This window comes from Brassica napus, chromosome A2, assembly GCF_020379485.1.
Source record: "Brassica napus cultivar Da-Ae chromosome A2, Da-Ae, whole genome shotgun sequence".
Classification (NCBI taxonomy): domain Eukaryota; kingdom Viridiplantae; phylum Streptophyta; class Magnoliopsida; order Brassicales; family Brassicaceae; genus Brassica; species Brassica napus.
In genome coordinates, this window is record NC_063435.1 from 10,164,215 (window position 1) to 10,175,882 (window position 11,668).

Below are 11,668 nucleotides of genomic sequence, written 5' to 3' on the forward strand. Positions count from 1 at the left end.
AATAATTATTTGGTTACAAACAAAAAAAGTAATATGCATAAGTTTTGATTTGATTCGTTATTCGTTTTGATTCGATAAGAAAAATCTGGATATCCGTAACTTAAATAAATACCAAAATTCAATATCCGTCAAAGACGGATCAAATCACATATACTGATATTTTTAAAAACGGATATCGATCCTATCCGTTATGACACACACACACACACACACACACACACATATATATATTTATATCTCTATATAACTTTTATAATATTTTATTCACTAAATTAGTTATTTAGTTATTGAAAATTTTGAAAATATATAGTTATTTTAAAATATTATTATTTTATATAATTTTTTTTTAATTATTTTTTTGCGGATCGTATCGAATATCTGGTAAAACTACAAAATTTTCCAGATATCCAGAATACCAGATATCCAAAAGGTTACATATCGAATTGAATAAAAAAATCGATTATACGTGTAGAACGGAGCGTAGATATCCTTAAAATTTCTGATATCTGCTTCGTGCCTACACCTAATCGGTATCACTCGATCATGGACTCATGGAGATAAGATCAGATGAGGTACACCATCTATGCACACGCTGGAGAAAAACCTATTTCAAATCGTTTTTTATATCTTGTCTTTTTCTTCACGAATTATGTAACAATACTTATTTTAGCATGAATTACTAGGTGTTTTTCTGCACCATGTACAGTAAAAAAATTAAAATGTTTTAACAGATAAATATAAATTAAAAATAAAATTTTATTAATATTGTAATTTTTTTTCTTATCAATATTTAATATAAGTTTGATTTAATTAAGCTTAAAAATTAAGATAAAAATAATTTTGTTTATTTTAAATTATATTTAAGGATATGCATGTATATATTTAAAATTATAATTTTAGATAGATGTTTCTATCTATTTATTTTAATTAAATATATTAAATAAATTTGTAAGAAATTGAATAATTACCAAAAATTAATATTACAATATTTATAAAATTTGTAGATATATAAAAAACTAATGATTTTACGATTAATTTTTTTATTATTTTCAATAAAAAAATTGTATATATTTTTGAAAAAAATTAGTAATCAAATTGTATAATTTAAAAATATATAATTAAATGATATTTCGAAATTTGTAATGCTATATTTGAATATATTTATTTTAATGATGATTTTTGAGTTTTTTTGTTGGTAAAAAAAATTAAGATTTCATTACCAGTTTTAAATTTTTTACAGATAATGACAGAGAATACTAGTAGCAGATCAACATAAATAAAACTTACACAAATTGGAGTACACAAAGGATACAGTGGGGAGGAACATTCGCTTGCCGCAGAATCGACCCGCAGTTATAGCGAGAGCTCGACCCGGTAGAGTTAGGTGTACCTGGTGACCAGTTCTTAATGATCGGGTTGTCAAAAACAGCTTGCTAAGCACACCCAGACAGTGAACTTCATGGACAGACAGCTACACTCGAGACCAAGACCACAAACCCCCACCAAGTCGATCTTTATTGGAGAAGGAACAACCATGAGCCTAAACCAGAGAGACAGAGCCAACTACTCCACCATTAAAAAATATATAACTATTAAAAAAATATTGATTGTTTTAAACATAACTTTTGCTTTTTATATCGTGTACTAAATACATTTTAGAAAAGTTGGACAACTAGAGAGAGTGGCAGAGAAAAAGGAAAAAAGAGGGCAGGAGAGAAAACGACGGCCATGGAAGGAGCTAAGGATATCAGGGAGACAAAAAAATTGTAATTCGCGAACAACAAATCTATCTTTTGGGTGTTTGGACTTAATTGCATAAGGTTTCTTAGTTTAAGACAGCTCATTTTAAATTATCAACAAACTGACATTGTCAGAAAAGTCTGGATCTTTGATTCACAATTTTATATGATTGGAACTAGTATTATGCTAAGCCCTTTATCAAAAAAAAAACTAGTATTATGCGATGGATTCATCATCAATCGTCCCGTTGAACTATGGGATCAGACTTTGATTTAACCAACTTCGTATAAATATGACCAAATTGTATTTGATTATAAGTATTACAGTGTTTTAAAGGTGAACCAGATAATTATTAGGTCACGATTCAATATGGTCCGATCGAATCAAACATGGTTCAACAATTTGGTTTAATATATTTTTAGTGTAAATTTAAAAGTAATATTTGTAAATATGATATATAATTAAAATATAAACAAATTTAAAACATAAAACATAAAAATTAAATTAATTTTATGTTTATATGAATGATTTATAGATTTTTGATAGTTTTAACAGTTTTAATTAGTTTAATAACTTTGCGTTTTAATGCTGTACATAACGGATTCACGATCGAACAAGTTTTTAGATCCAATTCGGCTATTTAACCGATTTATGGTCGAACTGGTCTAATCATTGGGTCGGTCCGGTTTTAAACACAGCGTGTAAGTGTTATGTATATGTTATGGAGGGAAATGTGGGCTAAATCAAAGCAAATCAAAATTCGGGCAGACAAACTAAAATAAAGAAAAAGAAAGAGGAAAGGTGCAGAAGTGGAGCTGCAAAGGCAGTGAGGCAATCATTGCTGGTGAATGTGGATGGGAGCCCACTTATTTCTTTTGATTATTTGTTCTCCATTTCTTATTTTCTCTTTCCATTTTGCTGATATACTCAAGTGTATTTTCACGACAAAATCTTACAGACTTTCTTTCAAAATGATAAAATTAAGAGATCGAACCTTTCCGACCCGAGAACAGGTAAATTTGAACCAAACTGAAACTAACATAACATTCGAATATATCTTGTTGAAATATTTCAGGTTTTGGATTTTTATTGGAACCGAACCTGAACCTATATAAATATTCCAAAAAACTCAAAAAAATCAAAAACCCAACAAATTTCATATCAAATCCTAATTCAATCCTGAATAAAGACCTCCACTAAGTATCAATAACATGAAGAACTAATTCAAATATTTAGCTTATTGTATACTTTCAATATTTGGTAAAATATTGAATTTATTTTATGTTTTAACAATTATTTGAACTTTGAACAAGAATAAGTTTTTTTTTTCTTAAGTTTGAATAATATTATTTTATTTTTTAAGTTCAAATGATATTTTCTACATTTTTTAGAATTGTTAGTTTTAAATTGTTTTATGTTTTTCTCTTTTTAGCAACCATTTTTAACTATGCCACCAAATCTTTGTTAGTGTAAAATGTTTAAATTTTTTCAAAATTTGAACTAAAGCATGTACTTTCGAACGAGAAAAAAAAGTGTATGGATAACTGAAACCCGAACTAGAATTTAACCAAATTTACAATATGTTACTATATTCAAATCAAATTTGAGTAAACCCGAACCGACATCAAACTGAACTTTTATAATATTTGAATAAGGCTAAATATTCTGCTCCGAAAAACTATAGACATGGATTAAAACTATAGAAAGTATTTAGAGGGTCAATTATCAAAGTTAAGAACTATAAACTTTTTTTTTTGGTCAACAAGAACTATAAACTAATCTTAACATATACTACATTCTATTAAAACAATAAATTAATCTTTAATGTACAAAATAATATTTTCCTTATTTTTTTAAAATAAAAGCTACAAAATTACCTAATATGATTAAAATATATATTACAATTAATGATTTTGAATAATAATCATCATTTTTGTTTAATTCTATATTACTAAAATAAACTAAACAATCATATTCACCATATAATAAAAATTTAGATTTTTCCTTATATATTATATTTTAAATTTTTAAAACAACTTTAGTTTACTAAAAGTTGAAATTTCCACATTTAAAATTTTATATTCAATGGTTTGAATTTTTGTTATAATAAGATACAAATGATCATAGAACTATATGAATAAAAATTCTCATTTAATAGATATTCATATTAAAAAGTATATACATATATTTTAATACTGTTTAAATTAAATATATAACATATAAAAATAAACATTTTAGTTCTTAAATTTGCCTTAAACAAGTAATGAAAACTTAATATTTTAATTTTGTAATTTCCATCAAATTTTTAAAGACTATTGTAAATTACTAAAAAAAAAATCCATTTCAGCAGTTTAAAGTTTTTGTTATAAAAAATACAAATGATCATAAAATTATATGAGTATGAAGTTTTATTTAATAGATAACCATAATAAAAATATACTATGTATGTATGTTAACAATATTTAAATTTAACTACATACCATATAAATTAGGTAAATATGATTGTTTTGATTTACTTATCATAAAATGATTGTAACTAAAAAATTAATTATTTTATTTTATATTTTGCGCCAAATTTAATTATATATATAATAGTTAGTTATCTTTTAAATTATTCAATGTATATTTGTTATTTTATTTTATAAAATAAAAAATAAAAAATAAAAAATAGTATACATAAAAAATTAATATACCAGATGCTCATTCCGCGAAAGCCGCAGATCTTAATCTAGTATACAGTAATACATATATATATATGTGAAGTAGTCTTGTCGATTTAGATCATTTGATATCAAGTTTAATCGATTTTAAGTCATTTTATCATTTTTAAAAATAAATAGAATTAAAATTTAAAATAATAATTTTGAAAAAAATGAAAGTAAAATTTAACTGAATAAAGTTTTCCGAAAAAATAAAAAATATTTTTTTATTATTTATTTAAATATTATTTATATTTATAGAGTAATGTTATAAGTGATCAACTCCATTCCAATAAGAAACAATATTCCTATGTATTATCTAAACATATAAAAGTAACAATAATAGTTGAATATCAGTCAAGTTTTTCAAAGTTGAATATTTATATCTAATATTTATTTGTTTTGAGATATACAACTACTATTTAACTATTATATTTAATTGTATGTTAATATAGTACATTAAACTTTGGAATAAGCTGCTCTAAAGTACTTTTACAGTAAAAATCTGTAAATTAATAATGTTAAGACTACAAAATTTATTAATTTAAGAATATTTCCTTTTGATTTATATTTTTAAATTTTATTTTAGTGTAGAAAAATGAAAATAATATGTCATTTATGATATTATATATTGGTTAGAGTTTATATATTTTCAATTTAACTAGTTTTATTAAGCTATTCATGTATTTTATGTATGATGATTACATATCGTATAATAAAAATGTATTCAATTTGTAATTTGATAAAATAAAAATAAAAATTAGAATTGAAATTCATTTTGAAGAAAGATACACAACAAAAAGTTTTGTATATGTTTATATAAAATTTATATATATGGTAATTATTTAATTTATTATTTTCATGAGATCATATATTTACTTGAGAGTTTTAAAATATTATTATCTTATTATTTTATCTATTTATGCTCTATTTTACAGCGGTCCAACTTGGGACGAAATAGATTTGTTAATTTATTGTATTTTTTTTTTAATTTTTGAATATCAATTTATATTTTTTTACTGTATCTTGCATGATTTAAATATAACTTGTAGCTTTGATTATGTATCCTAAGAACAGAAAAGACAAAATTAAGCTTGTGTAATAATTATATTTTCATTGATGTAAAATTAATATTCAGCTATCCATATAATAATATTGAATATATAATTTGTACTAAATATCATTTACAACTTATATTAATGCTGTTTATATTTCTAAGCGGCAATTGAACGCTGGTATTAGAAGGATAATGTATTTTTATAGAAAATAAAAAATCAAATTTTTTTTTAAAAATGGATTAAGTTGAGTAACCAAGGCTATGTTATATGGAAGCGTAGAATCGAGAATTTTTTAAAAAATTAGAAAGCGGATACGTGTTGGAAGCGTATATCCAAATAAATATATATATATACAAAATATATGACTAAAAATATATGATTCGGAATTAAAAAAACCACTTACTCATTTTTAATAATTTTCCATTTAGTTTATTTCATATTTTAATTATAAAAATGTTAACATATTAAGCTTATAAAAATATTATCAAACTAATTATTTTTTAATAGTTCATAAATATCATTACAATATATTTGAATATATATGCACTATCTCTTATAAAAATTACTATGCGCAAAGATAATTTATTGTAGTAGTCTTTATATTTGCATATTTTGTATTTCCTTTATTTAAATACTATTAATTTTAGATTTATATAAAATAAAAATAATTTTTTTAAAAAAAAATTATTCATGACATTGTATTCTTAAAATGGAAGCGTGATTCCTAAACGGAAACGTAAGCTTCCAACGTGTTTTTAAAGAAGTATTTTTGAAAACGTACTGGAAGCGAGATTCGGGAAGCTTCTGATTCCGATTCCGGTTCCGAAGCGGGAAGCGAACGTGTCCGACGAAGCTTCCATGTAACCTAGAATCAAGGGTTCTACATTTCAATCAAAGTGTTTACAATACTTTCGTCTAACCGTTTATTTACTATACGGATTCCCTATTGTTTTTTAGATATTGTTCTTGTTCTTGATTGTTACTTCCCCGACTCATCTTTCTGTTCAATTAATTCAAGCAAAGCAGAAATGAAACGGGTTATGATGGAATAGGACACGTAAGAATTTTTTCCACACCTATTGATTTCTGATAAAACTTTACATAGTCCAGAAAAACTAACGTATATATACAATACTATAGAGAATCTTTAGAATTTCTGTAAAAGGAAATGCTTGGGATTTGGCTTTTGTTACGCGCAGTAATGTTTGAAATAGCGTTCGTGATTGATGGTAAATAGATTCAATAAAAAGATGAAAAAGGATAAACAAACTAAAATTTTGAGAAAGATTAATAATTTGACTTGACTTGAGGTGAGGTGGGGCTCATCAGGCTATGGTGGCCACTGACTTTAGAGAGTGAATGATGCAGAGCACACGCACGTGGAGTCTGTTTCAACCCCACTGTCTATCTCTTACTTATTTCTTCGTCTTACTATTCTTTTTCTATTAGAAACTTATATTCTACAAGACTACAACCTTAAAAGTATTTAGACAGATAGATTAATTTACTATAAAACCGAACGGCGAAACCTTGATCATCTAGAAATGTCCCACGAGACTATTTAACTATCCTAGTCATCCTTAACATTTTTTTTTGATAACCCATGGTTTAATCCCTGGGGCTGGGGAGCCATGTGAATACCCCGGTAACCTGGCCACTATGGTAATCTGAATGTGGACGGATTCGAATTCATATTCTATAGGATCCATGAAACGCCATGCTACTACCCAACCATAAACGCATGGTTCATCCTTAACATTTTATATCACCATTTGTTAATTTTGTATATTTTAATTATCTTAAGAAATTAATTTTGCCTGAAAATATACTTCTATTTGATATGTAAATAAGTGTCAAACTGTGTAATACCGTTTGGAGAATGCAAAGTGTCAAAACTAACTTGAAGCCGACAAAAAGGGCTTGTATCCCAGTGGTCTCCCTTCTCACAGACGACTGCCAGAGATCACAGGTTCAATTTTCTGTCGGTGCGGTGGTACTATGACTCTCCAAAAAAATCCTAAAGAATTTTCTTGGATTTGGGGCACCGCTTATGGTGGGGTATAGTCACTATAAAAAGTTTACCCAAAACAGTTTTTTAACATTTAGACCAAAAAAAAAAACTTGAAGCCGACGTTAAATAGTTTAGAACTGATCATGATCATGGGATAACCAAACTCTTGGGACTGAAGTTTATAGTTGTTGCAAATGTTAGAATCAATTTCTCAAAAAAATGTTAGAATGAAATAAGTTTTGATTACCTTTTTTATTTTGGTTTTTATCTTTTGTTGGCGAGTTGTTGTGACTAAAATATATATATAGAAATGTCAGTTGAGGGAATGACTGAAACGAACTAATGAGTAACTAATTAGTTGGCTGACTTTATTATTCACAAAATCCTTTTTATGAATAAAATCTCATAGTTATTCATAAAATCTTGTGACCATTTTTTCTGAATCAATACCATTAAAAGAGGATCATTCACTTAATGAAAATTACAGTTTCTCAAAAATACCCTTATTTTTACAAAGGATGAATAAAATTCATTAATGGCATTTAAGTATTTTGGTTTTGGGCCTACATGTACATTTAAATAGATCTATAAATAATGGGCCTATATATATTTAAAAGATATACTAACTTTAAATATAATATATGTATAAATATATTACGAACTATAAATAAATTAGCAAACATGAAAATATCATTTTCTTAAATATACATATCAATATTCAAAACAGATCATTTGAATATTATACATCTTTTCAATACAAACCAAAATCCTATATCCTACACCATATATCATATACATATTTGAATATCATTTTTCCATTTATAATGTCATTTTATACATAATATTGATATGACAATTACGAGTGTTCAAGAAAATTTTAAAAACTATATTAAAATTAATTTTTAAATCTAAAATAAAAACACAAACTTATAATAGGTTATTAATGACGAAAATAAACTAATATTGTCATATCAATAAGTTTTTTGTATTATCATTTTTATTTGGATAACATAATAAAATTTTATCAAATTCTAAGGAATCACTAATTTATGTAATATTAATAGATATATGAGTAATTTAATCAATTTAAAAAAAAAATTACTATTAGATTTTTTGTAATCGGATCAATGGTATCAGATTGCAGGTTAATAGTGAGTTTTTGGATTTTTACCTGGTTATATCAGATTTTTAATTAACGAATTTTTCATTAAATCCGAACCGGATTATATACAATGTATCGGGTCTATAGGTCCAACCATGAATCTAGGTCAGATATGAAAACAAATCTTAAAACTCAAACATTATTATAGAACAACTACCATATTTCGAAAAAATACCATATTTTGAAGAGAAAAAAATGATAAAACCCTAAAAACTCAATTGTTATGGTTCGAAATAAAAATAATTGTAATTTGCAAATCAGTTTTCGATTAATAAATGAAAAACAAACAAACCCGCGCTTTCTAAGCGCGGGTCAAAATCTAGTTGTTATTGTTATTATCTGATATGTCAGATATGTACAACGCCTTTCTACCATCTATTCGTTTTCTTTTCCGCGTCTTTGATTCTTCTTTTCTTATAAGTATATAACTAGATCTCGATCCGAGCAACCGCGCAGATTTTTGTTTTCATTTATTTTTATATAAACATTTTGTTTTCAATTCTAAATTAATATATATTAAAATATATATGTGGTTATTAATTTTTAAAACATAATAAGTTTACGGTATATTTTTTCCATTGAATAGATGTTTCAAACTTTCACATGTATTTGTATTTTCTTCTATATATATATTTTTGGATTATTATTTCATTATTAACATCGTAACTATATATATAAAATTAGTAAAATATTATTTTATTGCCATATTCAAAATATTGTAACATTTCACAAATTTAGAAAGTTTTTTAAAAATTAAAATTTTTGCTTCATAGATTTATATTATCGAGTAAATAATTAAACATTTAGTTTTTGTTTAATTTTTAAAATAAACTATATAGCTTAAAATTTGTTTTCATTGGTTTAAGGTAGTAAAGATTAATCATTGTTAGATAATATGATTTTTGTTATTTAAAAAAAATTCTTTATAATTTTAAAAGTTAACATCGATAAATATTTAAATAATTAACATATGGAGGTATAGTATTACAACATTAAATTGTATCTATTTAATTTATACTATCTATAAATCCAATGAATCATTTATTGTTTAAATCTAATTATTGATAGCCCAATAAAAAATTAAATGATAAGATTAAAGATTAAATGTAACATGACTTTCTAGAAATAGATCCATTAGAACCATTTTTTAAAAAATCACACATGAATCAATGTTGTGACTTCTGTTTTAATACAAGATACTAGTCAAGATTTTTCGGTCAAAACTATAAATAATATTTGAACTTTAATTAATGTATTTTAAAGCGTACATTCAATAAGATTGTTATTTTTAAAATATACAAAAAGTTGTAAACCCATCAAAAACAAGAATACTATTTTTAAGTTCATCAACGAGATACAAAAATATATGTTGTACTGGATGTTGTTTGTTGTATAGATGTCTCATAACACATGAAAACGAGACGGACCAACACTTTTTTAATTTGAACTGAATAAAGAAAAAAAAAAGAGAATAAAAGGGATTTAAAAGATAAGTCCACCTCTAAACTCTCACAGAAATTAACAAAAAAAAAACAGTATAGGGAACTGTCTATGCGTTGAATAATCATCACATAAGAAAGGAAACTTCTTCATTAATAGTCGTAAAATTTCACTAATATATAAAAATAAACTATATTGTCCACATCAGAGTATCAAAATAAGTTTGCAAAATTTAGTGCTAAAGACAATTGTATGTCAATGAGATAACACCAATGGTGGAAACAAAGCAGAAGCAATACAAATTTCCTTTTTTATTTTTATTTATATAGCTTTATATATGGTTTTTATTTTGGGTGCAACTATATGGTTTTGTAGATAATAATATTAAACTCCATACTCATTGAAGAGACACATTACACATATTAAAATAATTTATCTGTTTCATAAAAAGGCAGCTGGATTCTATCATGTGGATCTCGTGATCTACCATAGAGCCATGGATTAATCACTGTCAATAATAATTCCATCTATTTATTATTCTGTTTTCACGTAGGTACAAAAGATTGTATTTGTAACTTCTGCATTGAGATCTTCATCGCTAAACTTTTCGCTAACTGTGGGTATGACTGGTTTTCCCGCTACCACCCGCAAACGCAGCTTTTGCAGTTAGTAGCGGTTGCTAGCGTTTTGCAACAATCGCTCAAACCGCTCTAAACCGCTCGAAATCGATCCAAATCGCTCTGAACCTCATAAATTCAAAAGCTGGTTCCAGCTAGCATTTGCGGTTGCGGACGTTTGCGGGAGGATAATTTTTTTTTTTTCCAAAACAATATAAATACAAAAATAAAAAAATTCAATAAAAAAATTAAAGTGAAATTATAAAAATGTTAAAATATATCAATTAAATTTTAGTTAATATTATAAAACTTTAAAATAAAAATATTTTCTATATTTTTAAAAAATTTAAACTATAACTTTCTAAATATAAATTTTATATTTATTATAATATTATTATTTTTGATATTTTTATAATTGTATAAAATGTAAATATTATTAATTTATTATTTAACAGCTGCTGCATTTGGTAGTTAACCAGTCATAAGTATCCCGCAAACGCACAAATTTCTAATCGCAGAACCAGTCGTACAAATCTCTTAAAACCGCTAGAAACTGCAACCACCCGCATCCGCAAACTCCCGCAACCGCAACCGCAACCGCTGCGGTTAAACCAGTCAGGCCCTTAATTTCGCGATCGACATGAAGTTAGCAGTAACGACGCAAACTGACATCGCCTTTTAAATTATTGGAAAGAATGTAATAGAGTGTTCAGATAGGGTTGTGTTATTATAAAATATCGCAACAAATACGAATTCCTCTTATTTTATTCAACTCGGTCACTGTACGTTAAAAAGAAAAACATACTATTTGAATAATTGTACTGAATGAAAACCACGTAACCCATCTATTATTTCCACAAATAACGAAAATTTCTCAAAGGGAACAGTTTATAATGTAAATAAAATTCCAAAAATAAAAAACACAAAAGATATAAAGCAAA

General features: G+C 25.5%; 1 long non-coding RNA gene across 1 annotated transcript; it reads left to right on the forward strand.

The window, feature by feature from the left end:
* Window positions 1-345: 345 nt before the first annotated feature.
* LOC125588406 lies at window positions 346-1,675 on the forward strand. The gene is made up of 2 exons (XR_007324653.1): window positions 346-572; window positions 1,241-1,675. It is a non-coding gene; the product is annotated as an uncharacterized LOC125588406 (long non-coding RNA).
* Window positions 1,676-11,668: the final 9,993 nt, after the last annotated feature.